The sequence below is a fragment of the Mustela erminea genome, chromosome 11, assembly GCF_009829155.1.
Source record: "Mustela erminea isolate mMusErm1 chromosome 11, mMusErm1.Pri, whole genome shotgun sequence".
Taxonomy (NCBI): Eukaryota; Metazoa; Chordata; class Mammalia; order Carnivora; family Mustelidae; genus Mustela; species Mustela erminea.
In genome coordinates this window covers 21388804-21402700 of record NC_045624.1, presented here as the reverse complement: position 1 = coordinate 21402700, position 13897 = coordinate 21388804, and the positions used below count along the sequence as shown (strand labels likewise).

Below are 13897 nucleotides of genomic sequence, written 5' to 3'. Positions count from 1 at the left end.
CAACCGGAGAGTCAATTCAAGCATTTAAACCTTAAAAAGTACCGAGACAGGGGTACCTGGGTGGCTCAGTGGGTTAAAGCCTCTGCCTTCGGCTCAGGTCATGATCCCAGGGTCCTGGGATCGAGCCCCACATTGGGCTCTCTGCTCCGTGGAGAGCCTGCTTCCTCCTCTCTCTCTGCCTGCCTCTCTGCCTACTTGTGATCTCTGTCTGTCAAATAAATAAATAAAATGTTTAAAAAAAATTAAAAAAAAAAGTACCGAGACAGAAGAACCTCTGCAACCCTTCAATAACTAGTTCATGAATTTTGTGACTCATTTAGATATCCACTGCCTCCCTCTGTGTGTGCTATTAGAATTCGTAGTATCAGAGTGACGCGTGCAAGCTTATTCTCACCGGTTCAAAAAACCCAAAATCTGAAGAGAAAGGTCTGCTTATTTTTATTTTTATTTTTTTTACAAGTGACTAGTCACAGCTTTTCCTTACTACCAGTTGGAAGCATTTTTCAAGTGACTGACACTTCAGTTACGGGGACAATTTTTCCTGAAGCATGAATTTCTTCCTTTTGCTTTTATGTCTGATAAGATCATATGTATCTCCCACCTCAAATGCACATCCCACCCATATATACACAGATGTGTTTCATACACACACAGACGTGTTCCATACATGACCATCCAGTTTGACTCCCTTAGCAGAAACAGATATGGTAAGGTTTTCTGCATTCTACCTTATTCCGGCTTTTCAAAACCCTCAGCAGAAGAGCAAAGGGAGGTGGACTCTCTTGTGTCTATCTTGGTCTCTTCCTGGGAGTGGTCTGCCAAGGCGTTTCCAGCAGACGGACTTAGTAAGCACAGCCATTGAACACACTTCTCTGCAGGTTTTAAGCCCTTTGGGTTAGAAACTGAGATACTGAGCCGGTAAGTCCGAAATGACTGAAAACAGGCTGAAACAGGGGTCTCGAGCTCAGGCCTCTGTTTTCACAACTTCACCCAAAACACGAGGCCAGTTTCTTAAAAATAAGTCTATGGGAGGAGACCGGCGAGCCAAAAAACATGCAGGGAAGGCTACGCTGTTCACCAGTAGGAGATGAAAATGAGTTCGTTGATGAAACCAACAGGGGCCCCTTCATTCTCCTTCCAGGACGTGCACAGGGAAACGGGGGGCCAGCGACCGACTCCTGAACTGGGGTGAAGAAGTCTCTGCTTCCTTTGTTGAGTCTTTCAGAGACAGTCAACGACCAGGAAGGACGGTCGTCCGTGCACATGGGCAGGCTTCCGTGCCTCCATGTCCTCCAACCTCTGACAATCAACCGGATTGTTCTGTATTTTTAGGCCAGGATGCGGGAAGGGCTGAGTTTCTGTAACTCGGGGCGTTTCTATTTTTAACCATCAACCATTTTAAGGTCCTGTACCTTTTGAAAGGAGTGTTTTCTGGCCGGTTCTTTCTCACACACACAGAACACACACCTAGAATTGTTCACCACCTCCAGCCTGAACATAATCACCTTTTAAGGACCCAAAAAAAAAAAAAAAAAAAAAAAAAAAAAAATCCTTCCTCGGCGTCTCTGGGCCCACAGGCTCTGAGAATGGGTCTCCATTTCAACATCCAGTCTGTACCGGCAGACTTCGTGCTGTTTTCAAGCAAGCTTGCCTTTTTGTAGTTTTCCTTCCAAATCTGATAGGAGACTTGGAGCCCGAAACCGTGAATCAAGAAACCACATGGCTGACTCCCGTGTGGCAGGAGCGGAACCGAGCAAGCGCATTGTTTTCATGGCAGCACAATGCCAGTCCCTTCTTGCACGAGCAAGCCAGGTTAAGACAGCCTCCCTGGAGGTTTGAGGATTTCACAAGAAGACCGTATCTGCCCATGACACTTGTTTAAGAATGCACCTTCAAGACGCTGCGGACCTCAGGACATGGCAGTCCTAACTGCAGCCCGGGCCAGGCTGGAAAGGTGAGCTGGGTCCCTCTGTTCTAAGTTATTCTCTGGCTGACTTGAATGCCCTCAAAGAACACTTTCTTCTTGTAAGAAGCAGACGAACGAGCAGCGTGGGGTCTGGTTGAAGTCCTGGCTGTGCTGGGTGCATACTTTTCTGAGCCTTGGGATCCTGAGCTAGAGCATGGAGATACGCAGTCGTATGCTGGGGTGGTGGTGAGGGTCGGGGGGATTCAGCACGTGGAGACGGTCGATTTTGAAAGCACTACACCCTTATCTGTCATTTCATTAGATGGGTCAGAACTCTAGAGAGCCTTCCAGGGCAAAGGCTGGAATGACCTCAGAAGTAGACGGGAAGACATTCTGAGAAACAACGCGAGCTTCCGTTCTGGGAATGCCTCCTCCATCCCAGGCACCGTGTTTCCTGCTTCCTGTGCAATTTCTCAACACTCGCAACCACCACCGAACAGGGCTGGTGGTACCTCCCTTTCCCAGGTGAGAAAACAGAGATTTAGAGAGGGTACGTGACTTGTTGCTCTTGGTGACAAAGCTTACGAATGGCAAATCCAAACCCCAATTTGCCCGATTCCAAGCCCAGGCTTGTAGCCACCATTTCTTCCCTGCCCAGTGCTTTACAGGCCCTGTCACAGCTCATCTTCCACGGCCGCCTGGACCTCTGGGCACACACGGGCTCCGAGCTCCAGGGTTTCATCAAATGGGCACATGAGCAAATCGGTAAAACCAGCGTGGGTTTTGATTAGCAGAAGCACCACCAAAACAGCCCACCAAACAGGAGGAGAAAACCTAGAAATGGGCAGGACCTGGCTAGCACTGAAGGAACGTGACAGGACAAAATACCGGCTCCAAAATACAGCCCAGCCGCTTCTCCTTCTGCAGTTCCCATTTCTGCAGGGCAGTGGGGTGGGAGGGGCCGTATAGGCTTCTGGATCAGGTGTCAAGCTCTGCAGCTAGCTAGCTCCCCGAATCGCCTCGGCTGGGTTATTTTGACCCTGGGCCTCAGTCTCCTCACCTGTCGAATCAGGGTAACAGCAGCGCCTGCTGCACAAGGCTGTGAGAACGGAGATACAGAAGGAAAAGCAACTTGAGTTAGAAAGAGCACATGGTAAACATTCAGTAAATGGCGGCTATGAGGCTCGAAGTAAGAAATCACACTTCCTCCGCACACCGTTAGCAGAGATGAAATGACAGGGCTCACAGATCCTGCCTGCATCTGTTTTGCTGTACATGGACGCATTCCAGAGTGGCTAACTACAAAGGTGTCTGGAGAATACTCAAATCTGGAAAAGATGCCCTGGATGTCCAGATGGCATCTCCTGCTGAATTAACTGAAATGAGTATTTTTAGTATTTTCTAACTCCTCCTGTTCCCATTCTCAGACCCAAATATGGGATCAATACCCTTGCTTTTAAGCAGGCCCAATAGTAAATCGGGAACTGAGTGTTTAAGAGAAAAGGTATAGAGATCAAACACTGATGACTGTTTAAAACAGTTTTACCGGGGAATCATCCAGGAACAAAATAAAACAGAACTCCCTTAAGGTTGATTTACGAGCACAAGCCTCTACTTACACAGGGATGTGAACGCAATCTGCTGACAGATATTTTCCAGATTCAGAAATCCTCAGGAGGCATTCGTTCACGAAATCGGCACCTGGAATTTAAATGACAGCGTGAACCCTTAGGAAGTATCCCAGAGCAACAGAGGAAGTATAAGTCAGTTGTTTTCTCTTACTGCTTCACCAATGATCTGAAGAGATGAATTAAAAACAAACAAAAACAAACCCGGGAAATAAACAGCACTTTCTCTTTCCTGCTTAAGACGCCGAGGTTGTGGGGAAGTTCCTGTGCCGAGAGGGACCTCCCGCTGGTGTGCTCTCTGTCCTGGGGGCTGCTGCTATGGAAACCGTCTGCAGCGCACGAACCCCTGCGTTTCGTAGAATGTCAGGGTTTGCTCAGCAAGATGTTATACGGAATAATATACGGTATAAGCCTCTCGCTCCAGTCAAGGGAGAAGGCATAAGAGCAGCCTGCCCAGAAGACGTGAAGAAGTTTCTATTTTAAAAGCAGACTCTGCACCCTCACAAGGCACAGCCCGGGCTCCTGACAGCCAGCAGAGGGCAGCACTAGCCTGTAGGTACCACCCCACCGCTCCAGAGGTGGGCGGAGGGCCATTTAGAACCGAAACCGCAAGACTTTCTCCCCTCCGCAAGACTTTCTCCCCTCCGTGGTCTGACTTTTAAAGCAGGAATGCACCTTTCACCACATCACAGAAAAGGAAGCCCATCAGAGGTTTCTGAAAGGCAATCATTCAAGGGCACTTTAGTCTTCTGACATGGGACAAGCCACAGCCAAGGGGTGGGGTGGGGTGGGGAGTGCCTACGTAAGAGCTCCCAGGAGGGATCTTCACAAGGGGCTTCTATCCCAGACTGCTAGAGGCTGAGTGACTCAGCAGTGTGTGAAGAGTCCCGCGTGTCAAGTTACCACCTACAGCAATGTCTAAGTTAATGATTACACTGCCAAAGAGGACCTTAAACACAGCTGAGGCCACAGAGTATGCCACGCTTATCGGTGGACGGGGTGATACAGCCTAGCAGAGCTGATCGACTGTGGTTCCCAGGTGTGCTCTTTAAGCCGAGTTCTCCCAAACACGTTCTCTTAGTTACTGCCTGAGCACTTGAAGATGCCATCAAAACTGGGACCTATTACACTGGGAGCATTCTTGAGAGTTGGGACTGAAATTCAAGGAGGTCTTGACAAGAGGAGTGGTCAAGAGAAGCCACAGTTATATTCAATACTGTCTTGGAAGAGAAAAACGCATCTAAAAAATTCAACTAGAGAAGTACAAACGAGAAAGAAGGTCTGTCAGGGTAAACATAAAATTCAAACCAATGCGGACTAACCGATCACACGTGATTCTGAAATATTTACACACTGCCATAAAATAGCATGTTTCCACAATTGTCTGATCACAAAAATGAAGACAGGACCCCAAGTAAAAGACGAACTCTTGCCCTTTTCAACAGTAACGAAGATACAGGCCAAACTGTGAGGAATGCCAGGCTGAAGTTTTTCTGGAGCTTTTCAGTATTTGGAAAAGCACTGGGAATAGTTCGTTCAAGCTGCTGAGAAGTACTGCTTTAATTGACCTTGTCTTATAAATGCACATGATAAGGCCTGACTCTGAGCATGCTGTTCCCATCCCTGCCAAGGCTCCTCCGTGAGCACTCACCTGCAGCCCCCTCGGGTTCAGAGGTCTGTGCACTATTTATAGACAGGAAGACCAGAACACAAGAAGGTAGGGTTAAGAACACTGCAGGAGTTAGTGATAAGGTTTCTCAGTTATGAGGATAGGAGTTTGACATGCATTTTCAGCTTTCCACTAGCATCCCTGCCTCCCCTGATAAGCACTGGGAATCTGTACCTTCCGCAGTGGCTCTTAGTGGTTCTGATCTAAGTGTAGAGCTGAGGCCTGGAGCAAACCTCTCCCCGGAGCTGAGAGCGGCAGCCAACACGAGTGCTTCACCACTGGGATTCCTGCAGCTTTCTTGAAAGGGAGTCAAAGGTCAAGCTGCCCTTTCAACAGGACAGCCTTGATCCCAGAGACAGCCCTGAAACTTTAAGGTCTTAGAAGCAGATCTCTATCAATCCCTGATTAGAACCAAACCTACCAATAAATATCTTTTCCTCTGCCTTTCCTCACCAGCCCATCTGAGTTAACATGCTTACATGTTATTTGTTATTTATTACTTTTTAATTTTTAAATTACATTTTATTTCATCATTATTATTTTTTAAAGCGACAGAAGTTTACTAAGTGAAGATACAGAAAAAGCTCCCAAGAGTGACAGGGGTCCCGAAAGGGTTGACCTAATTTTTGAAACTTTTTAAAATTTAAATTCAGTTAATTGACATATACTATATTATTGGTTTCAGAAGTAGAGGTCAGTGACTCATCAGGCTTATATAACACCCAGTGCTCATGATATCATGTGCCCTCCTTAATGTCCATCACCCAGTTACCCCATCCCCCGTGCCCTCCGGCTGTCTTTTTCATGTCAAGTGCAATGAAGTGACTGCCCATTTAATGGCACGTTTAAACTGGAAATAAGAGGCAAGCTCCATAAGGCTGGGGACCAGAAAGACCTGAATTCAAATTCTCCCTCGGTCTCCTCTTACACAGCTTAGAAAAGCCATTTACCCCTTCTGAGCTTTGGTTTCTTCATATTTGAAGTGGAAATCATAACGTTAATTCTCAGAGTTGTGAAAATGTAACTAACTCAGACCGCAAGGTACACAGATCTTCAATAAATGTGAACCCCGCTCCCCCATCAATGGGATACACGTCTAACGTTCTGCGTACATGTCCAAAGTGTGTTACATGTGATGTGTTAGACTAACCTAACGTTGGCTTCAGTACACAGAGGCTGTGGGTCTGGGGGCTTCTCTCAGGGCAAAGGGTAGTGTACAAACCAAGGATGCGCCAACAGGAAAAGACACAATCGGGAGTGGGATGAGGATACTGCAATATCTCTAGTCGCCTATTCCCGCACCACTGACTGGTGGAGTTCACTGTGTCCCAGGAGCTGTATGAGGCTCAGAGGGTATGTATCCAAACAAGGCAGATGAGTCAGGTGTAAGTAAACACGGAGAGAGAGGAGGACAGAGCATAGCAGGACTCCAAAGGGAAATGGCCTGCGACAGGGCAAACATAGGAGGCTCCACGCTGGGGGTGGGGCGTCCTACTGGGACAGCTGCATCCTTCACAGAGGGACTGGCCAACAGCGAGGCGGCGGGCGGGGAGTTCCTGCTCGACACTATCAATAGAGACAGATCTGTTACGATCCATCGACTGTCATTCCCTGATGGCCTCCTGAGAGCCCAAGAGCTGTAACAGACACACTTGAAAAATACACAAGTAAATGATGGGACGACTCTCACGTGGGGCCTTTAGCTGTGGAAAGGAGTCTAATGTATGCCACAGCGCTGAAGCATGGGACAGAGACAAGGGTCATTTAGGATTAGATGAGCTTGAGACAGGAGGACTAGTCTGAGGGCTTCAAAGAGGAAAGGGGCCTCCCCTGGGCTCTGCAGGGTGGTCTGAGCCGGGGAAGGAAGGAGAGGGCTCCAGGGAGGGGACGGTACATCGTGTTACACGCAGCAGGGAGAGGAAGATGGTGAGAACGGGGGAAGCCACTGCCATGCGGACGGGGGACCTTCAGGGAGCGAGACTGCAGAGGGCTTGCGAGAACAGTGGATTGCAGGAGAAGAGGGACGGTGCACCCACGGTGAGAATCTGAGAATCAGGGACGGCACAAGAAGAGAAGAAAGGTGAAATGTAGACGAGCAGGAGACAAAGATGTCTGCTAAGACCCAGCAAGTGGGAAGCACTGGAGACACAAAGGGAAGACAGGGTAGCAGTCCTCCGGGAGCTGCTGGGCTAGCAGGGGTACGGACAAGTCAACAGGCAGGATCAAGACAACAGGAAAGCTACTAGGAGACAGGAAACTGAGGGGGCTGTGAGAGCCACAGGAGAGGCACCAGACTCTGGGGTCAGGAGGAGCCTACCCGAGGGCCTCCCATTCTCTGTCTCACAGAGGAATGGGCCAGATGAGATGGGGTGGTCATTTCCCATGGGTTTCCTAGAAGGGCTTGGGGCCCCCTTTCTCAGGATGCCTCGACAAAATGCAGTTTGGGCTGGGGAGAGAAGAGACTGAATGCTTCCCTGTAAAATGCCCTCAGTGGGACAGGAGTCCCGCTCCCTGACCCCAAGCCTCGAGGAGGCCAGAGGGAGAGGACCGTGTCCCTGGATGCTTAACTACACGCACGCCGAGGTGAAGCACCCATGAGCTTAGCCGTTTCCACAAGCCTGCGAGTGCCAGGGCCATTCGCTAGGACTGCCCGAGAACCACCGCAGGGGAGGAGGCCTCTCACACCCTCTCCCCTGTCCCCACCGCCTCCCACAAGAAGACCCTGAACCCAGCACCACCCCAAGGAAGAACCAGCAAGGGCGGGTGAAAGGACACGCTCATCCAAAATGAACACAAGTGTCTCTTAAGAAAAAACAACGCAAGCTGCTTTCGATTCCCTCTTTCCCAGCTTCCGGAGAAATTTTCTATCAGGAGCATTTCACCCACGGCTTAAATTTCACACACTGGCTAGATGATCATTTTTTTAAGGTACATACAAATATAATGAAACCAGAAAAAAAAATATCCAAGATGGATTTAAGTCAAAGCACTGCCCGTGCGCCGGTCCGTCACTCACGCCTGCACTGCACGGAACCGGCCCCAGATGCCCACACCAGCGGTCCTGGGGCAGGCCACGTGGACACAGGGCACCCCCCCCGCCAAACATCGCTCCTGCCTAGCTCTGTACAAAATGAACTGTCCAACTTAACAACGGAGACAATACAGGTGATGACGGGGGTGGTGGGGGTGGTGGTGGTATTGTTATTTCTGTCCAGAATCACGCTAAGATTTTTCCTCCACATTGTCTCCATCGGCCTTAAAGAGGGAAGAGTGGCTCTCGCTGTTGTAGGACTAAGACCAGTTCCCTCCTATGCAAAGCTCTTGCTGGAGTCGCTTCACCTATGACATATTTTAGTTTGCACTCTTAGGGCAAAATGTGTTTTGTAATAATCATGCCATTACCGTAACAAAGCAATGAATGACAGCTGCTTGACTGCTTCCTGGAAAGACGGGTGCAGGATCTGCTCCCCGTGAGGGCTCAAGGGCTTGCAAGGCAGGAATCTGGTGCAAAGCCCGGCTCTCTTACTGGCTTTTCCCCCTTAAGATAGATTCTTTCAGTCCTCGGTTCAGGTCATTGCCCTTCTACGAATAAAGGCAGCGCCTTCTTCCTGGGACCCCAGGGAAGCAGCTGTGAGACACCATGCAGGGACCTGCCTGCCCTCTGCTTTTCCAGCTCCTGTGGACAGTGCAGGTGGCACGGGGTCTGCGGGAGAAACGGACCTAACTGGATCAGTGGGCCCGGCAGGGTCACCAGCTCACACCCTGGCTTCTGGGGGAATGAGTCTTTCCTGGGGCCTTCTGGACACCCTCAAGTCCTCTGCCCAGCAGGAGGGTATGCCCGCTGCCCTTCCAAAGCCCTCCTCCTCCAGTCTGTCCCACTTCTCGGCCCCGTCCTTCCCCCCAACTGCACTCCCCTTTATTCTAGAGGGACTTTCAAACTTCTAGAGCATCTTCTAAATACGACATTTACTCAGTGCCCCAAAGAGGACAACATGTTCTTAGAACATTGCTCAATTCTTTCTCCTGTGGGGAGGATTCAAAGTTTGTTTTATTAAGATCTAGTATGGCACAAGTTAATTCTCATCCAAAAAAAGAAGAAAGAGAGAGAGAGAGAGAGACAGGGGTGTAGCAGGTCTCTTACTCTGGCACGGAGATAGAAATGTTGTTGTTATTTTCACCCAGGATCCAACAAATTCACAACTTTGACAGAAGAGACTGAAAAAGCTGCTACTGACAAATAAACCACCGATTATTTCCTTTTTGTAAGAAATGAAGTTCTCTGTTCCGACCTAAGTAGTTTTCTAAACATTCCTCAAAGGGCAGGTGTCCTCTCCTGGCTGGGAGGCCAAAGGCACATGGGAGTCTCCTCCCCAGGCTCGGACGAGGGGCTGTGTGGCCCAAGGAAGGAGGCCTGGCACAGGAGGGCCTCTCCTTCACTCTGCGACCCCTGGCAGACCGAAGCCCCTGCCTTGGTCTTCTCTCTGAAACAAGAAGCTGCACTGGATTGTCTACCCTTTGCTCTAAAATATGACAGTGAATCTCAGGCTGGTTTCTGCTTTGGACCTCACCTAAAGGGTTTTCAGTCATAAGTCCGTGTGTGGGGAGAGAGAACATTCTGAATCATTCAAAACCATTAAGAATGTTGGCTCCAACTTCTGAAGGGCAGGATAAACAAACCCATGCCCAGGCGGGAACTCACTTACTGGATGCCTCTGCCTTTTTAACTCCTCATAGCTCAACTGCTTCCCAAGTACCTTCTTCCATGCTTCCTGCTGTCCCTCGGGTCCTATGAAAGCACCCTTCTGGAAGGCTGGGCATCCGGATGGCTTTCAGTGCTGAATGCTAACTTCTCTGTATGTTCATCTGATTGGCTTTTCTGCAACCTTTATCCAAATGCGGGTTAGTTCTCCCACCCCAAAGAGGTCAGAGAATCAATAAAACTTCTTTAAAAAAATCCTCTTTCCCTAAACTGCACTCCAAACCCAGTGCGTCTAGACATTCTTTTGACTGAAATGGATTCTAGTACAATCAACGGACCTCTCACCTCCAAATGCATCTGGATACGAGCCATTATCGATCTGAAGTCACAAAGGTCGTAGAGATCGTTTCTAGTAGAACCCGTCTCAATTCTTCCGCCTTACAAAAACCGAGGGGAGCTTTTAATGGGTCCTGTTTTTCTGTGGCTGATTTCTTAGACATCCAGCGTTTATGGCAAGTGAAGAGAAGAACAGAAGAGGAAACTTGAGCACTATCTGCCTCGGCCCCAGGGAGCTCACAGGGCGTGTGTATACTATTCAGAAACTCATAGAGGAGTATCTGTTCAAGAAAATGGCCAGGTTACGTTTTTGTCTTCAGAGACATGCAGCTGTATAGAATTAACTGGGGACATGATGGGTAAAGTGTAAAAAACAAACAAACAAACAAACAAACCAAAACACGAAGAAACAAAAAACTCAACTTCAAAGCTAAGAAAATTCCACACCCAAGAAGCAGTAAATGTGATGCTACTTTCTGTAAGTTTGAAAGCTCACAGGAGTGACAGTATAGTCAGGCATGCACGACATCTGCCATCAGGCAACTGACTAATTGTCACCAGACTTTTTTCCTGGCCTTATAGGAACTGAGTAAGCTGATAGTATTTCCTAAGAATTATTGTTCAGTTGTGAAAATGCAGAGAGCTTTCTGCTTTGTTTTCTGGAAAATCCCAATCAGCTGAAATGTCGACTGGGTAGTCAGACTTGCCCTTCTGCTACTTGATAAAGGCTTACTCCGCCAAGCAAGGAGAGCTATTACAGTTAACTTGTTTTTTTGTTTTCTCTCTCTCTCTCTCTCTTTTTTTTTTTTTTTTTTTGACTGAGGTCATCTCTATTCATTGGTGTAGTAAACAAGCCAGACTTTTTTTTTTTAAAGCCTCCTTTCAAAAGCAACAGTACATTTTTATCTTTCTTGGGCATGAAATACAAGCATCGTAATTTTAAAAAAACGACATCCATCAGAGTATTTATGAATAATAAAAAATGTAAAACAAAAACAAAAACAAAAATCCCAACCCTCCATCTCATTTGATCATTTCCTAGAATATGGACAGCTTACGTGGCTCCCTTGTTTTAGTCCTTGAGCTCGCTCTCTTAACTTACAAGCTTAAAGAGAACTTTGAAACATCGTTTTAAAATCTTCTTCATTCCATTTTTAAAGATATCTGGAAATGGATAATTTTGGTGTGTTTAAATAAAACCACCACAGGCTGTAACGGTCATCGGGAGAAAACCTCTTTGTGCCATGCCCAAGGCACCAGCTAAGGACCCCCATTAGGATCAGTTCCCTTTTGGCTCTTCAATGAGCTTTACTGCACTTTCCCATCAGCTCTGCGTGCGACACTGCGTTTCCACCAAGGAATCCACTTCTCTGTCGCTCCGGCCGCTCTGAGAGCCCTTACAGAGCCGGGCGAGGTGGAGAGCTCCGGGTTGGCCCAGGCCTCCCAAGGGCACCGTTCCCAGGGTGGTGACTCAGCTCTGTGGGCCACCTGCTGCGTGGGTGCTGCCACCTTCCGGGTCATTACCAGTCACGAGGGGAGAGGAACTGGGTAGAGCTAAACTGACCCAAAAGGTCAACAGCTCAGAGTCAGGTCAAGGGCAGCGCCAGAAGGAAAAGCTTTGTTTTACCAAAGATCCGCCCCCTCCCAGGTGAGGCATTAAATCACCAAAGGGCTTCACGCCTGGATCCTAAGTTCTCCGTCTCCCCAAGAGCTTCAAAGCTGTGATATAAAGCGAAGGCAGAGCCACGGGGCAGCGCCCACGTTCACCACCACTTACGGTCCCCCGCTCCCGTTTCCAAAGCAGAAAATGGCGCCCGCGGCCTGCAAGGTCTCGCCTCCAGCGGAGTCCAGACAGCCTTCGGGGCACTCTCTCTACTTCCTTGAGATAAACCCTTTGCTCCAAATAAAGGAAATAAAGGAAGCTGCCTCCGCTCCCCTGCTAGGCAGGGCTTCCCTGGCTGCGGTGTTTTGAGAAGCAGACGAAGCGTGAGCTGTCACAGACACCGAGCTATCTACCTGCAATTCCTTTTTATTCTTTGCCCATTTTAACGTTGGGTTCGATAGTTCCCACTTGCCCTGATGAGCCTCCCTGGACCATCCTGGCGCTCACAACACTCCTGTCCTAACCATGTAAAGTCGACGGACGTTCCCCGTGTCCTGCACTGAAGGGACACGTCTGCGTGTCAGACGCTGTGTTAGGTGCTGGGAGCATGAAGGAAAAACACAGGGTCCCTCAGAGGCTGAGAGCAGCGCACGTGGGGAGCCCTGGGGGACGAGGGAGTGGGGAGGCACGGCAGGGCAAGTGGCAGGTCTACTGAGGAACTCTAGGCTGAGTCTTCAAGGGGGGCAGAGTTTTAAAGGAAGAAGAGGCTAGACAAGGAAGGGAGGTGAGGAGGAGCGAACCGTGCGAAGGTGCCTTCTCCTCAGTACCGCTGCAGCTTGGGGTTCAAGGCTAGGGGGCCCATGGTCCATGCAAGCGAGGGGCAGGCGGCAGCACTGCCTGGAACTGGGAATATTACAGCGAAGAGGCACTTCCACAACTACCATGTCTCATCACTGCCACATTCTGGAGCCCTTGATTTGGCAATTAATCACAGACCGCCTGGTGACACGTTCATTTCTGCTGTCTCGTTCCTTAAGGTCTCCTGCATTTTGTTGTTGTTGTTTTCGCCCTTCTCCTGGACTATCAGCTCTCCGCAGGCACCCAACAACACCTTCTTTCCAGATGATTCCAGAAGGACTGGCACAGCTGCTTACACCCACAGATATACAGTAACGTAGGTCTTCAGTGAAATTTTAGCGTGTGCTTTTGTCATACTGCCTCTCAAGGAAGTCATTCAATCCATCGGCAAATAATTCTCGAGTCTTCACATTCAGATGGTCCTTAAGGGCATGTATAAGAAGGGGCGTGAAATACTGGGAAGGTGCGGTCATGCTGGGAGCTCCTGGAGGGCCGGGCTAAGGCATGTGGAAGTCTCGTGTAGAAGGGTTTTGAGCAGGGAAGTGATCGTGACGGAAGCACGTGCAGAAGAGACTACTCTGGCAGTAGGGTAGGCTGACGCAGCAGGGACTAGTACAGGAGGGGTTAACGAGCATTGCTTAAAGAGGTGAGAGTTTTCCTACCATCTGCAGGGACACAAGGGCCTTTGCTTCCGGGCCACTTGGCCTTAACTTCGTTCCTGAGCTCTAGCACACCTAAGAGGGACATTTGCTGACGCGGGTCTTTGCCTGCTTTTCTTCCCCTTCCCTTTATTCCTTTCTAATAATTAGTGAGCCACAGTTATATACCAGACACTGATTCAGAGACGTGAGTCTAATACCTAATATAGGGCAGAGGATTTCCCGAAGGAGGTGAAACAGGAGATAATCTTCAGAATGCGTAGGTGTTACCAGTTACACAGAAGAGGAAGAGAGAAGGGCACATGCAAAGACACGGCCTAGGGCAAAGGAGCTGGGCTTGGGGATCGCTGGAGAGATGTGCTGGAACCCAGAAAAGGAGAAGCCATTAAAGGACTTTAAAGAGAAAACCATTAAAGAGAAAGACAATTAGATTTACATTTTACCAAGATGGGTCTGGAGCCCGAAGGTAGTGGGACCCTGGAGTCGAAGAAAGGACAACGAACGGATGTGACAGACACAGAACGGCTAAGTCCTGGAAA

General features: G+C 48.9%; 1 long non-coding RNA gene across 2 annotated transcripts in view; it reads right to left on the bottom strand.

The window, feature by feature from the left end:
- Nucleotides 1-201: 201 nt before the first annotated feature.
- Nucleotides 202-13897, bottom strand: part of LOC116569261 — a 36741-nt gene continuing 23045 nt past the window's right edge. For both annotated transcript variants that reach the window (XR_004276939.1, XR_004276940.1), the window contains one exon: nucleotides 202-3607. This is a non-coding gene — a long non-coding RNA (uncharacterized LOC116569261). The remainder of the gene's footprint in view (nucleotides 3608-13897) is intronic.